The sequence below is a fragment of the Dasypus novemcinctus genome, chromosome 4, assembly GCF_030445035.2.
Source record: "Dasypus novemcinctus isolate mDasNov1 chromosome 4, mDasNov1.1.hap2, whole genome shotgun sequence".
NCBI classification, from domain to species: Eukaryota; Metazoa; Chordata; class Mammalia; order Cingulata; family Dasypodidae; genus Dasypus; species Dasypus novemcinctus.
Window position 1 is genome coordinate 132,926,414 of NC_080676.1, and position 15,570 is coordinate 132,941,983.

The 15,570-nt window shown below is 32.6% G+C and overlaps 2 long non-coding RNA genes across 2 annotated transcripts in view; one reads left to right on the plus strand and one right to left on the minus strand.

The window, feature by feature from the left end:
- LOC131278286 (uncharacterized) overlaps nt 1-15,570 on the plus strand; it is a 52,162-nt gene that overhangs the window by 18,812 nt on the left and 17,780 nt on the right. The window lies entirely within an intron of this gene.
- LOC139438898 (uncharacterized) overlaps nt 1-15,570 on the minus strand; it is a 66,676-nt gene that overhangs the window by 4,567 nt on the left and 46,539 nt on the right. The window lies entirely within an intron of this gene.

The window sequence follows — 15,570 nt, forward strand, 5'->3', positions numbered from 1 at the left end:
GTTGGCAGATACTAAAGCATGATACCATTCGAATTTAGTTGTGTTCAACAAAGAACTGCTGATTTTCATTATACTTAAAATTTTCATTATACTTAAAAAAATCATCTAATGAGCAGCTAAATATGGTTTCATATTTTATTATCATTTTTATTATCCCAATTTAGAGATTAAGAAACCAAGGCTGAGAAATTAATTTGCTTGAAATTAATTTCCAAGTCCATTGCTCTTTATAATTACATCTGAAGGAGAGGATATTTCTATGAAAACTAAAAATAAAACTTCTTATCCTTATTCAGCTCTGAAACCTACCAGCAACCCTTATTTTCTTAAAAAATTTTTTTCTCTGGCATTGAAGAACTTAAACTACTGATATTTTCACTAGGCCTTATTCTTGGGAAATATTAATTGCAAATGAAGCTGAATTAATATTTTCAGAGGAATAATATGAAACCATTTATAAATAAATAAGATCACTCCAGTTAGACCTGTCTCACTCATTTTCATAGCTATATGAAAATCCATTATATGGATATCTTATATCCATACATTTTCATTTTATTGGATGTTTATGTTGTTTCTCTTTTTCATTTTTAAAAATAGCCTTGTACTAAATAGAAATAGACTTAACTTGCTGGTTGAAAGTTGAATTTTAAAACTACCCTTCCACAATTTACATGAAAGTTTATACCTCTACCAAAGTGTTTCTAAATCTTACTCATACAAGAAAACACAAAGCCTAGAATGATATATATTTTTAATCAAATGTATATTAAAAACTATGTATGTAATTAAAAAAAACTACATATGTAGATGTGTAATGTAATGACTTAATGCATCCTAAATAGTTACTTTTGGGTAGGAGAATGACATTGAGGAAAAGAGAAGAGGGATACTTTTCTTACTTCAGATATGTGTGTTTTGTTTGAGTCTTTACAATGAAGATGGATTTATATAGGCTATGTATTTAAAAAGATAAAATAGAGACTCTAATGTGATTAACACTGAGGTTTCAAAGTAAGTGTGAAAACATCAAATCTAAATTTCATAACTGTAGTATGATGAAGTTCAGATTCAGATATGCTATGTTGTATTTTATGGTCTGAGACTCTTCTGCATTAGCATGGGAATTTATTTTTAGAGAAACATAAGTTATAAAATTTTTAATTTATAAAAATAAGATATTAATACTCTCTCAGTTTCCAGAACAAATCATTTCCATCTGTACCACTGGATAAGTGCGGTTCTGCCTCAATCACATGAATGGTATTACATATGTCCTAAAAAAATCACCATTTGCAGAAGACCTTAAGCAATCTGCTATTCACATGATTTGCCTATGGTTAATTTTGGCAATAAGAAACAAGAGAGCTAACCGAACTTTAAGCTGCACTCAAAAATAGTGCTGAATGAATTTAAGCAAATTATGCAATTTATTTTGGTTGCTTTTCCCTTCTCTCTAAATTCTGAAGTTCAAAGTTTAACTTAGAATTGTTTTCTCCAGGTTAGCTGTAGCCAAAGTCCATGAAATGGCTTATGTCTGTCAATAGTTGACTTAATAGATTTGTCCTGTGTTGATACATTGTTTTTTTCACACTATATTATTTATATGATATATGTATGTTATTTTCAGTAAGCTTTGCTAAAAACTGGGATTAGAAAGTCAAGGATAATTTTAACAATTATTTAGAAGTGTAAGCTTTTGTTTTTTAAGCATAGTTTTGGGATAACTCATTTATTAATTCTTTCACTATTTTTTATTCATTCTAGACTATTATTGATCATTTATTGAATACCAATCATATTACTAAGCTTATCAAGACAACATTTGTATAATGAGGGATGAGAGAGGAAAGCAATGTTACATAAAATGTTAGCATTGCTATCTGAGAACTTTGGCCACTGTGATTGAAATATTCAAGAAACACTACTACCAGGACCATTAAAAGAGGGTTCGTTTAAGTGGAGAAGCTTGAACAGAATCTGGATGGACAGGAATGGGATTCTGCTTGGGAAAGGATGGGGATTCTGCACAGGCAGGAATGAGGATATATTTCTGATACAAAACAGCTTGAAATGATGAAAAAGCATGAAACAGCATGTCTGGTACACACATTGGGATAGAATATGAGAGATGAAAGTGAAGATAAGGATGTAAAGCAAAGTTCAGATATTGGAAACCATCAGAATCATGTGAAAGCCTTTTCCCTTTAGGCAGTAGAGAACTTTTTGAGATTTTTCAGCAGGAGAGCAACTGAGATGTGCATTTTAGAAGGAGCTCTTTGGCAATGGTGCAGAGGACAAATGAGGCTAGCACAATAAGAGGAATCAGAAATATTCATTCAGGTAATTTTGAGTCATGTAATAGGCCAGAGGGATGGTGATGGCGAGGAAGGGCATGGATACAGAATATGTTAAGGAAATAGTGTTGACAAGACAGGGCCAATGATAAAATTTGGATGATGTGGAAAATGGAGTAGTATGGACTGATTCCCAGGCACCTACCTTTAGTTAATGGGTGGATGGTAATGTTGGTCACCAATAGGAATAGGAGGGGAGATTTGGGTGTAAAGGTAAAGAGTTCAGTGTTTAGCCATATTTTGTTTGCAGTTTGGATGGGCATCCAGGTGGAGATGGCAGATAAGCAGGTGGATATATGGGCCCATAGGTCAGAATACAGGTCTAGAGATATATTTTTGCTAAGTCATCAGCAGTTAATTAATGGCATGTTGATATTACCCAAGGAGAAAATGTTGAGTGGAGAAAGAATAAAATTAGGAACAACAATCTGTCAAAAAATAAGACTTAAAAGGGGGAGGAGCCAGTGAAAGAGTTCAAAGAAATAATATACAGGATGTAACAATTAGGAATTTATAGGGGCTCTTTGTGAGAAGTGTTTCATTAAACTGATGGAAAAAGAAGCTCCCACTCAGTGATATTGTGGAATAAAAAATAGAGAGGTTAAAATTAGCAGGTTCATTTTCTTTTTTGAGGAGCTTAGCTGTCAAAGGGAGATAACATTAACTAGAGGAGGTCTCAGGGCGGAAGGATATATTTCAGGACAAGACACTTAAGCATTATTTATTATTTGAGCAAATAAAGCTAGTAGAGAGAAACGTTGCGATTACAGAAGAGTTAGGAATTACTTGTGAGGCATAAGGCATATCAACTTTCAACAAGATGCAACAGAAATGGAGATAGGTGGTTTTATTATTATCAAGGAAATTGTGCCTGATTTAGTAGAAAGTGTGGTCTTTGGAAGGACATATTGTTAACCATGGCTTTTATATAGGAAGCATCTTTAAACCTACATAGGCAAAAAGGCCAAATCAGTAGTTTTCCCTCTCCCTCTTCTGCCCCACCAGGTACAAATATGATTCTCCCTAGATACACCATTTTAATAAATGACACAGCAGTCTACCTAGTTGCTCAAGCTAAAAACCTGGGTCATCCTTAATTCTTTAAATCTTTTTTCCACATTTCATTTCTCCAGACATTTCAACTTCATTTATTTCTGTGTTCTTGTTAAAAGTATGACTTAACTACAACAGTAGTATTTTAGTGTGTGTGCTGCCGAAGCGAGCACAACAGTAGTATTTTAACGGTATTCCCTTTTGTCTAGAACAACCCCACCTCTATCCTGTGCTTTTCTCTTCCATGTGACCACAATAATGTCAAAAAACATAAAATGGGAAGCAACTGTAGCTCAGGCAAAACTCTCATTCACCATATAGAGGACACGGTTCAATCCCTGAGACCTGCTGGTAAAAAAAAAAAAATGGTTTCCCAGATCTGTACAGCACAGTGCAGAGAGGTGCAGGCCCCTGCACAGCTAAACAATGCATCAAAAAGACAAAGATGCAATCAGATAGAAAAAAACAAAACAGCACAAAACCATGAAACAAGTCATGTCACCCCCTGACTTAAACTCTTCATTAAACTATAGTAAGCATGTGTCAAATGATGACTATTATCATTATTATTAAAAATTTCCTTCCCCTTTCTGAAATTATTTTTAGGAGGTACCAGGGATTGAATCCTGGGACCTTGTATGTGGGAAGTAGGTGCTCAGCCACTGAGTTACATCTGCTCCCTCTGAATTATTTTTCCATTTCCCTTCTTTCAACCCTACAATAATAAATATATTATTTAAAATAATTGGTCATGTGATATCAAATGTATAATAACTGGTAGATTTCTGGCAAATATGTCATCATTGTGGCTTGTTTCTCTCAAAAGCATTTGACCCCTTGCTAATGTCCTATTTGAAATGAATGAGAATAAAATAATAGGTTATATTGCTTGTGTTTAACTTGACCTCTAAATTCCTAGTAATAAGAAATATAATACTGTATTAATCAGCCAAAGGGGTGCTGATGCAAAATACCATAAACTGGTTGGTTTTTATAAAGGATATTTATTTGGGGTAGGAGCTTACAGATACCAGGCCATAAAGTGTAAGTTACTTCCCTCACCAAAGTCTATTTTCATGTGTTGGAGCAAGATGGCTGCCGATGCCTATGAGTGTTCAGGTTTCCTGGGTTCCTCCCTTCCAGGGTCTTGCTTCTGTTCAGGCTTAGGGTTTCTCTCTGTGAGCTTACTTCCCAGGACTCCAGCTTAAGGCTTCAGCATCAAACTCCAACATAAAAACTCCAACATCAAAAGCCCTCCAACTCTGTCCTTTGCCACACCTTTTATCTGTAAGTGCCCACACACCAAAGGTGGGGGCTCAACACCCTACTGGCACAAGAGGTTTACATAATTACTTACTCAGGTAAACCTATGAATCCAATATAATCTAATATGCCCAGAGGAAAAGATCAGTTTACAAACATAAACCAATATTTCTTTTCAGAATTCATCAATAATATCAAAATGCTACAAATGCTTAGAAAAGAGCCTACCTTTGATAATTCTCTTGCCAAATAACAGGCAATAACAACACATGAATCCTGTACTTCAAAGATAGAAATTAGAGAATATTTTATAAATAAAAGAAAAATGAAAAAGGTAACAAACTTATTTTTTATATGTTTGAAAATCTCAAATCTCACGACCCAGATTTAAGTAATATTAGTTATCAGAAATAAGGACAAAATGTAGCAAAATGAGCTCTGAGATTTTTCTTGGGAATGCATTAAGTTTGATTCTAGAAGTGAAGACACTTCAGAAAAACCTGTGGAGGATATTATATATCCTGTCATACCTACAGAATGGAGTGGGAAACTGCAATGTAAACTGCAATGTAAACAATAATCCATGCTGTGTGGCAATGCTCCAGAATGTGTTCATCCATTGCAATGAATGTGCCACACTAATGAAAGAAGTTGTTAATGTGGGAGAAGTAGGAAGTGTGGGGAGTGGGGCATATGGGAATCCTTGTATTTTTTTAATGTGACATTTTATGTAATCTATGTATCTTTTAAAAATAAATAAAAAACATATTAAAAAAAAGAAGAAAAACCTGTGGAGATCTTATCTACTGGACAAAGTTTATTCCAAAGACGGTTGGATGAAAGTTGGTCAAAGATAATTAGTATAGATCTTTGCAGGGCAGGTGATTATGATTTCTAAATGTGATAATTATGAAAAGGTAATACAGACAATATCCTCATATGACACAACTGGTGATATGACACAGTTGGTGACTAAAACTAGAAGACATGAATTTCAATTTTAAACTTTTCTAGTTCTCTATTTATTTATGTGTTTTTGTATATATATACAGACACACAAACACACACATACATATTAGACTTTTATTTTTATGATCTCTGCCATAAAATGCTCCTTATGTCCTAAATGCATGAGAGAAAAAAAGACAGCTCTTAGTTAGCCATGAAGTTGTGGAAAAGAGAGAATTACTAATTCAGGAGCATTAACCAGATTTCTGCTGTCGATCACCAAATGCATAATCTCAGTTTTCTCTTTTCTTTTCTTTTTTTTTTTTTTTAGTTTTCTCTTTTCTTAAATGATGGAGATGATTCTCCTCAAGCCTCCTCTGTCAGGTCCATTCTATAAGTTGATTATTTTTGGTGAAATGATTTGCTAATTCATTATATTTAATGTTTTATTAAGGGAGCTTATGAGGAATCTGAAGATAGTGCTAAAATAGATATATTCCTATGCAACCACCTTTATAGATGCTGGACTCTCACAAGGAAACCTAATCAATAATCACATTACACACTTAGAAAATATATGTATCTTTCTATTAATTGTTAAAATGTAAAGCAGAACTGTGATTTTATTCAGGACTTGGCAGCTTGGACTCATGATTAGTCCAATATTTCATGCTTTTTTCCCCAGATTTTAAATGAGGTTTTTAGAATGTCAAAACCTCCTAATTGCCTCATCTAAAAGTCATTCTAAAATAATTAATATTTCCAACATCATTAAGATAAGGCAAAAAGTCAGGAATGTAGTTACTTACACTCCATTGGTAGGAAGTATGAAAAAGGAGTAAGAAAGGTATTTTAGTTATCTAGAAATTCAGTCTTTTAAAAAATTCTTTCATTGTATTTCACAAATGCCTGCTATAAGCAGAACACTGAACTCAGTGCTAAATAAGAAATAGTAGTTAAATGGTTTGCAATATGGATCTCAAGGTCTTTATTTTGGTTTTCCATGTGGACTGTATTTACTCATTTGCACATGTGGAATGTTTAATCTCTACAGCATGTTTTTAAGCTTCACACTGAGTCTAGAAGTTGACACATTCAGATCAGTAAGCAAATAAAAGATTCCTTTCAAAACATCCAATGGAAAAAATATTTGTTCCTTTCCATTTTTGAAAGATTTATCTTTGCACAAAACGTCCATCTACATGTCAAAGATACTCAGATGTTTAGCTAATCACTGAATGTGCCAAATACATTTCAAAGATTAAAGAAAGAATACTTCACTGGAAACGAGACTTAACTCATAATAGAACTGCATACTGAAATCTTGGTATCTTGATTATATTTTCATTCTTTATTATTTATATGAATGGAAAATTATTTTCAATGCTTTAATGAACTAAGTCACTAGAATTAAGGCTCATAATGACAGTTACTTTATCAGTCTTGTTCATACCCAGTGGCCACTTTAATGCCTGACATATATCAGAATCTTAATAAATGTGTTTTAAAATTAATACCATGGAAAGAGCATGAGCTAAAGCTTTGAGACATAGTTTCTTGACATAGCACTGCCCCTAAAGAAATATCTTAACCGAACGATTTCACCTTCCCTGGTACTCACTTTCCTCATGTTTTAAAAATAAGGATTTTTTTATTGGTTAGAGTTACACTAAGTTTTAATAGTAGCCGTTATAGTGGACATGAAATAGTATCTCATTGTGATTTTGATTTGCATTGACTTGATTGCTCTGGTGTTGAGCATGTTTTCATGAGCTTTTTGGCCATGCAGATCTTCTTTGGAAAAATGTCTATTCAAGTCTTTCACTCATTTTTTAATTGGGTTGTTTGTCTTTTTGTTAAGTTGAAGGATTTCTTTATATTCTGGATATTAAAACCTTGTGAAATATGTGATTTCCAAATATTTTCTCCCATTGTGCAAGGTGTTTTAATTTCAGTTTAAAGTACTTCAAGGTATAAAAGTTTTAAAAAATTTTAATGATGTCCCATTTATGTATATTTTCTTTTGTTGGTTGTAAAGTGTTAGAAACCATTGCCTAACACAAGGTCATGAAGATGCTTCTCTATATTTTCTTCTAGGAGTTTGATAGTTCTGGTTCTTATATTTAGGTCATTGATTCATTTTGAGTTGATTTTGTATAAGGTGTGAGGTAGGGATTTTCCTTCATTATTCTGCAAATGGAGATACAGTTTTCCCAACACCATTTGATTCAGAGATGATTCTTTCCCAATTGAGTGGTCTTGCATCCTTGTCAAAACTCAGTTGGTCATAAATGTGAGGGCTAATTTCTGAGCTCTCAATTCAGTTTTATTGGTCTGTCTGTCCTTGTGCCAGTACCATGTTGTTTTGATTGCTGTATCTTTATAATAAGGTTTTTTTTAATTTTAATTTTTAAAAAATACTTAGGTCATACAAAAGTTACATAAAAAATATAGGAGATTCCCATGGGTCCTTCTCTCCACACACCCCACATTTTTCCATTAGGAATTGTAAGTCTTCCAACTTCTTTTTAAAGATGACTTTGATTGCTCGAGGTCCCTTATACTTTCATTTGATTTGATCATTGACTTTTCCATTTCTGTAAGGAAGGTTGTTGGAATTTTGATTGAGTTTGTATTGAATCTATACATTGCTGTGGGTAAAATTAACATCTTAATGATATTTAGTCTTCCAATCCATGATCACAGAATATCCCTCAATTTATTTACGTCTTCTTTGATTTCTTTTAGCAAAGTTTTGTAGTTTTCAGTATACAAGTCCTTTGCATCCTTGTTGTTTTAGTTTGCTAGACTGTTGAAATCAGATGCCATAAAATGGGTTGACTTTAATTATAGGAATTTATTAGCTTATGAGCTTAAAATTTTGAGGTTGTGAGAATGTTCAAATCAAGGTGGCATTAAAGTGATGCTTTCTTCCTGAGACTGGCTGCTGGCAATCCTTGGATTCTCTAGCACATGGCAAGACACCTAGTGGCATCCGCTGGTCTCTCCCTTCTCTTATGGGTTTCATTAATTTCATCTTCTTGCTTCTGTGACTTTATCTTTGTCTGAGTTTCATTCTCTTTCAAAAGACACTAGTAAGAGGAATAAGACCCACCCTGGGCCACACCTTAACTGAAGTAATCTCATCAAAAGGTCGTACTTTCAAAGATTTACACTTACAAAAATGGGTTAGCTTTAAGAACGCGATTTTCTGGGGATATATACAGTTCCAAATCACCACTCTTGGATAGTTGTTCCCCGATATTTTATTCTTTTATTTACTATTGTAAATGTATTTTTGCCCCTTGATTTCTTCTTCCAATTGTTCATTACTTATATATAGAAATGCTACCATTTTTGGGTGTTGATCTTATACCCCACAACTTTGCTGAATGTGTTTATTAGCTACAGGGGCTTTTTATGAATTTTCCAAGATTTCTGTATATAGAATCATGTCATCTGCATATAGGGAAAGATTTACTTCTTCCTTTCCAATTGGATGCTTTTTTTTTTTTTCTTGTCTAATTGCTGGGGCTAGAACTTCCAGTACATTGTCAAATAACAATGATGACAGTAAACATCCTTGTCTTATTCCTGGTCTTAGAGGAAAATCTTCCTGTCCTTTACTATTAACCATGGTGTTCGCTGTAGGTTTTTCATATATGCCCTTTATAATATTAAAGAAATTTCCTTCTAGTTCTAGTTTTTGAAGTGTTTTTATCAAAGTAGTGCTGGATTTCATCAAATGAATTTTCTGCATCACGAGATATGAACATGAAGTTTTCTATCCTTCATTCTGTTAATGTGGTGTATTATTATAATTGATTTTCTTATGTTGAACCACCCTTGCATACTGAAAATAAATCCTGCTCAATCATGGTATATAACTCTCTTAATGTGCTGTTGGATTCAGTTTGCTAGTATTTTACTCAGCATTTTTACATCTATATTTATAAGAGATATTGGTCTGTAGCATTTTTTTCTTTTAATATCTTTATCTGGCTTTGGTGTAAGGGTGGCAGTGGCCTCAGTGAGTGAATTAGAAAGTGTTCCCTTTTCTTCAATATTTTGGAAGAAGATTTTGGTGTTAATTCTTAGAATGTTTGGTAAAATTTCCCTGTGAAGCCATCTGGTCCTGGGCTTTTCTTCGTTGGTAGGTTTTTGATTACTATTTCAATCTCTTTACTAGCTATTGGTTTGTTGAGATCTTCTATTTCTCTTAGCTATTGGTTTGTTGAGATCTTCTATTTCTTCTTGAGTCAGAATAGGTTTGAGTGTTTCTAAGAATTTGCCCATTTCATTTAGGTTATCTAATTTGTTGGTATACAGTTCTTATAATATCATCTTATAGTACTTTTTTCTTTAGTGTGGTCAATTGTATTGTCCCCTTTTCATTTCCGATTGTAGTCATTTGTTTCCTCTTTCTTTTATTCTTCATCAGTCTAGCTACAGGTTTGTCAATTTTATTGCTCTTTTCAAAGAATCAACTTTTGGTTTTGTTGATTCTCTCAATTTTTAAATAATTCTCTATTTCACTTATTTCTGCTATAATCTTTTAATTTACTTCCTTGTGTTTGTCTTGGATTTAGTTTGCTTTTCTTTTTCTAGTTTGTTCAGTATTGAGGTTGGGTCTCTGGTTTGAAATCTCTATTTTTTTTCAATGAAAGCATTTACAACTATACATTTTATTCTCAGCACTGCCTTTAATGATCCCATAAGTTTTTGTATGTTGTGTTTTCATTTTAATTCATCTCAAGATCTTCCTAATTTCACAGTGAACCATGTGGTGGATGATGGAGTGTTGTTAACAGTGGAAATATGAGTGTTCAGTCATGAACTATTGCGGATGTACAATACTTATATATTGTGTTAATAATAGGGTGGTTTATGGAAAAATACATGAGATATAAGTTTTTGACTATAATTAGCAGTAATATTTTGATGATGTTCTTTCAAAATTTGTAGCAGATATTACACAACAATGCAAGTTATTGGTAGTGGGGTGGTGTATAGGAATTCTGCACATTATGCATGATTGTTTTGTAAACCCACAACTTCTCTAATAAAAATTTTTAAAAAGATATTCCTAATTTCCCTTGTGATTCCCTCTATAACTCTTTGGTTGTTTGAGTATGTTATTTAATTTTCACACATTTGTGAATTTTATGTTTCTCTCTATTACTGATTTCTAGCTTCATTCAATGGTTGTATGGCAGGTGAAGAATCATTGTATGATTTCAATATATTCGATACATTTATTGAGACTTGTATTGCCAGGATATGGTCTATCCTGGAGAATGATCCATGTGCACATAAGAAGAATAGTATTCAGTTGTTGTTGGGAATTTTTAAAAAAAATATTCTAAATATGCCTAGTAAGAGTTTCATTCACAACCTCTATTTCCTTACTGATCTTCTATCTAGATGTTCTGTCCAATATCGTTTGTGGTATATTGAAATCTCCTCCTGTTAATGTAGAGCCATCTATTTCTTCCTTTAAATCTGTCAGTATTTGCTTCATATATTTTGGGACTTTGAGTTTAGGTGCATATATATTTAAAATTTTTAGAGCTTCTGTTGAAGTGACCCTTTTATCAGTAAATAATGACTTTCTTTCTCACTTGTAACTGTTTTTGACTTAAAGTCTATTTTATCTAATATAGGTAAAGCTACCCTAGTTCTTCTTTGGTTACTACTTGCATTTTTTCTATCCTTTCATTTTTTATAAAAATATTATTTATGGGCTTCAGTAGACACATAAATAACTGCATCTTACAATTATGTCTAACTCAGTACCTCATACATTTTGACATCTTGATAAACTAGTGTTATTTGGGGGGAGGTGATGATAATTATTATGTGTTTATTTCCTGAGGTTTTGAAAGAAGAGAAATGAAGTCATTGTTTTTCTTATTAATAGTCAATTTTGTTAGAATTAAAGACAATCAGCTTTGAAACTTTCTATATAAGTTTGTGGCAATCATGGTGTCAAACTCTTTGGTATCTAGGTCCTGGAATGCTCTTGAATATGAGGGAAATATCTTAAATACAGAGAGTTGTACATTTGATCTCATGAGCCAAAGTGTTTGAAAATTGAATTTATTACATTTCTATTGCACATATTATGTTAAAACTGGTCAGATATTAATTGCATGTGAACACAAATAAGAATAAAATAACAATGTCCCCTTGGCCTAAACATAACCAGTTAACCTTTTGTATTAAGTGGTGAATGCTTTCAAGATATGAACACACAGTCCATTGTAAACATTCAAGAAGTGAGAGTGAAGGTAATGTAAAATTATGTCTCCTACCCATCCACCTTAACTCTTAATTCTGCAGCATGGGTTAGAACTTGGTTTCATTGCTTACTCTGTATGCACCTACATTTCCTCATCTGCGAAATGGAACTAATAATACACATTGTGTCCCAAAAGAAGATTAGTTTATTGAGATGTCAAAATGTGTGAGGTACTGAGTTTGACATAAGTTTACTTATGTATCTACGGGAGCCCATAAATAATATTTATAAGAAGTGAAAGTTTGGAAAAATATGTTAATACAAGCAAAGTACTTAGAACAATATCTAGCCCAATGGATATTACTAAATTATCCATTATATTTTCAGTGGTTTTGCAAGATCAGACTAATAATATTAATTCATGCATTTTTGTTTTGTATTCTGACACTTCATTTAGCTCTGAAATTAATTATATTTATTCTTCAGTTGATTCTTCTGTGGTTCCAGGTAGAAAATCATATTATTTGCAGATATTAACCATTTTACACTATTTTATCTTTTCTAATCTAAAACACTTTTCAATTTTGAGTTCATTACTTATTGCCTTGAGTTCATTACTTACAGCATTCAATTCAATGACAAATAATAGCAAATAACTTTATATTCCTTTTGATTTTATTGAGAATGCCTCTCATGATTACCATTTAAGTGTAAGGTTGACAGTGTAAGTTTTATTCCTTGTCACATTAAGTTGCTAGCATATTCCTAGTAAACTAAATTAGATCACCAGACATTTCTGTTGAAGTTCTTTAAAAATATAAATATGTAAATACATATGTTTTAATCTGTTGAGGGCTGATATGGCTTTTCTCTGTGGAGCAGTTGATTTGCTAATATTATGTCATCCTTGCATAGCTGTAACAGAAGTCAACTGGTTGTAGGGTCTTATTCTTTTATCAGTACTTAAGTTTAATTCCTTTGTATTTTCTTTAGAATTTTGCGGAATGCTCACAAGTGAGAATGGTCTTGTGTATTTTTTATTGCTTGCCATCTTTTTGGTCGTTTTTTGTTTATATCCACATTGGAACCATTTTAATATACTGACTAGAGAATATATATATAATGAACAATATTTTTTTAAAAAAACCTCACCAGTAAAATAATCTCACCATGGAATCTATTTTGTAGGTGATATTTGAAAATTTTTAAAAATTTTTTCATCAACTATTCTTTGAATTTTGTAGGAATTCTGCATTTTATTGTGTTAATTTTCAATCATTTCATTAAATCTTATATTTTAATATATATTTCTAAGTTATAGTCATGGTTTGCAAAATGTTTGCTTAATAAGTTTGATCATCTTCATCACTTCTAATTTTCATGAGCTTTTTCCTGTTTTTAATTACGTATATTAGCAGTTTGCCTATTTTATTGGATCTTTCAAAAAACCTAAAATGGAATTATTTACTATGTTGCTACTTTTATCCTTTCTAATTTATTTATTTCTATTGAATACTTAATCTATTTTTGTTCCATTTTTTAAATTACAAGTTTTATTTCTTGGAAAATGTCTCTAATTATATGTTGGGTGGTTTAAAATAGGGTTTGAAAATAATCAACTTTTAAAATTTTTAGGAATGTTGGAAATCAACTCGTAATTCATGTTTTTTGTTTTGTTGCATTTAGTTCTATCAATTTAGCAGATTATTTAAATTTTATATTCTTATATTCAGTCTACTGGATAGAGATGGTGCCAGTTTTTGCAAATTCTTACAAAGAATAAACCCAAATCCATTTGGGTTTATGCAGTAGGCAATGCAAAGCTAGCAAAATATAAGCTAGTGAATTATATAATTATATCTTGTTTAGGAAGATTAGTATCTGGGGAATATGGAGGATCAACTATAGTCGGTTTAGATTAGGGCCAGATATAACAATTAAGGATGTATATTAGATCTGTATTCTTATCATTAGGAATATGACCTTTAGAAATACCTTTCTTTCTTAGAGGGAAGACTTCACTGTTCATTTTCTTTCCTAAATTCGTTTTACCCCCATGTGGAGTCCTGATTCCTTCCACTTTTCCTTTATCTGGAACATTCACTCCATGAGATTTCTTTCTCAGTTCCTTTATGGGTCTATGTGACACTAACCTCTTAAATGTAAAAATATAATGACTGGTGAGTTACTACTGTTGCAGTTCCCTTTTCTCTGGAGCAACTTTTTTTTATAAGCACTTACAAAAGCCCAGATAAATCTCTGCCAGGATTTGAGTTTCAGTGTTCATACAGTCACCAATCAAACATTTACTGAAAGTCCACTAAGTGCTAGGTACTGTGTTAACACAATTAGAACCTTTAACCCCTTGCTAAAAAAGATCTTAATATCCTGTTTGAGTTCTCCAGAGTTCAGCATCTCCAATTAGTATTAGTGTGTCTCTGATCTGGTGACCCAAAGGCACCTAAAACTTTAATGAGCCCAGTCTTTTATATCTGTCCTGTACTTCCTATATTCCCTGGCCCGGTTGATAGTTGATAGTATTTGTGTTACACTCTCTTCACTGTGTCTTATCCTTCACCAACCCCTTCAAAATCTTATCGATTCTATCTTTACATCCACCCAAATTTTTACCTTCCCTTTATCAATTTATTGCTTTAGCTTCAGAACCAATAAAATTTCCCCTTAACCTTTTTTTGTAAGTTCCTCATTATCTCAGTCTTCTTCCCTCTTGTCCATTAACCACACTGCTACCAGACGCTTTCTAAAATTTGTATATGGTTGTGATAGTAACACCATTCAAAGATTTTGTTGACTCTTCATTGTTTAGAGGGCAAGCCCAAACTCCCCAGCATGTCTTTCAGTGTTCTTCAAAACCTGGTACCAACGTTCTCCATTTATTTGCTGTTCCCTGCTCACACACCCCTGAATCTGATCATATTTCATTACTGTGTATTATGACTTCTTCATATTTAGACTATTTCCTGACACATGGCAGATATTCAAGCAATGTTTGGTGATCATTATCTTAAAAAATAAACAGAGTTAGAATAAGTAGGAGCTTATGATCGAATGGGGGTGGATCAGTCTGAGGAGTTTTTGTTTACTTTGGTAACTTATGGAAGTCCTTGAAGCTTTGTATTAGGGGACTAACATAGAAATGAATACTATATACATGACTTACAAATGACTTAGTCTAAGCTCTGTCTTATGGATGCTAATTTGGGGCCTAAAGTATCAGGGAGATATCAGAATCATAGCTATAGCTGTTTAATACTCTGAAATAGAGTGCTCCCAAATCTGTGGAGGATAAAGTAAACAGTGATTTGAGTCCTAGATAAGAGTTTTAAGAGATGTGATAACTATAACCATTATATGATACATGTAGATTATTCCCATTTGATTACAAAATATCTGTCAAAATATATAGCCAAATAATTTACTTCTAAGTCTATATTAGTATGAATTTTCCTAATGTTCATATTGTAGTATTTATGAGCATGTAATTTTCAGTATTTTCTTTTGAATAGTGCAATTGGATATTTGGTCTTAACCTCAGAAATGAGGGCTGTGCTGATTATTAGAAATACCAGAGCCATGAGGATGTCATTGAAGCTCTGAATGGGAGAGAAAGACATGGAGTAAATGAATTTAGTAGCTACTGCACACCACTTGGTTCAAATAGAAGTTGTAGTCATTCTCCTCGTCTTT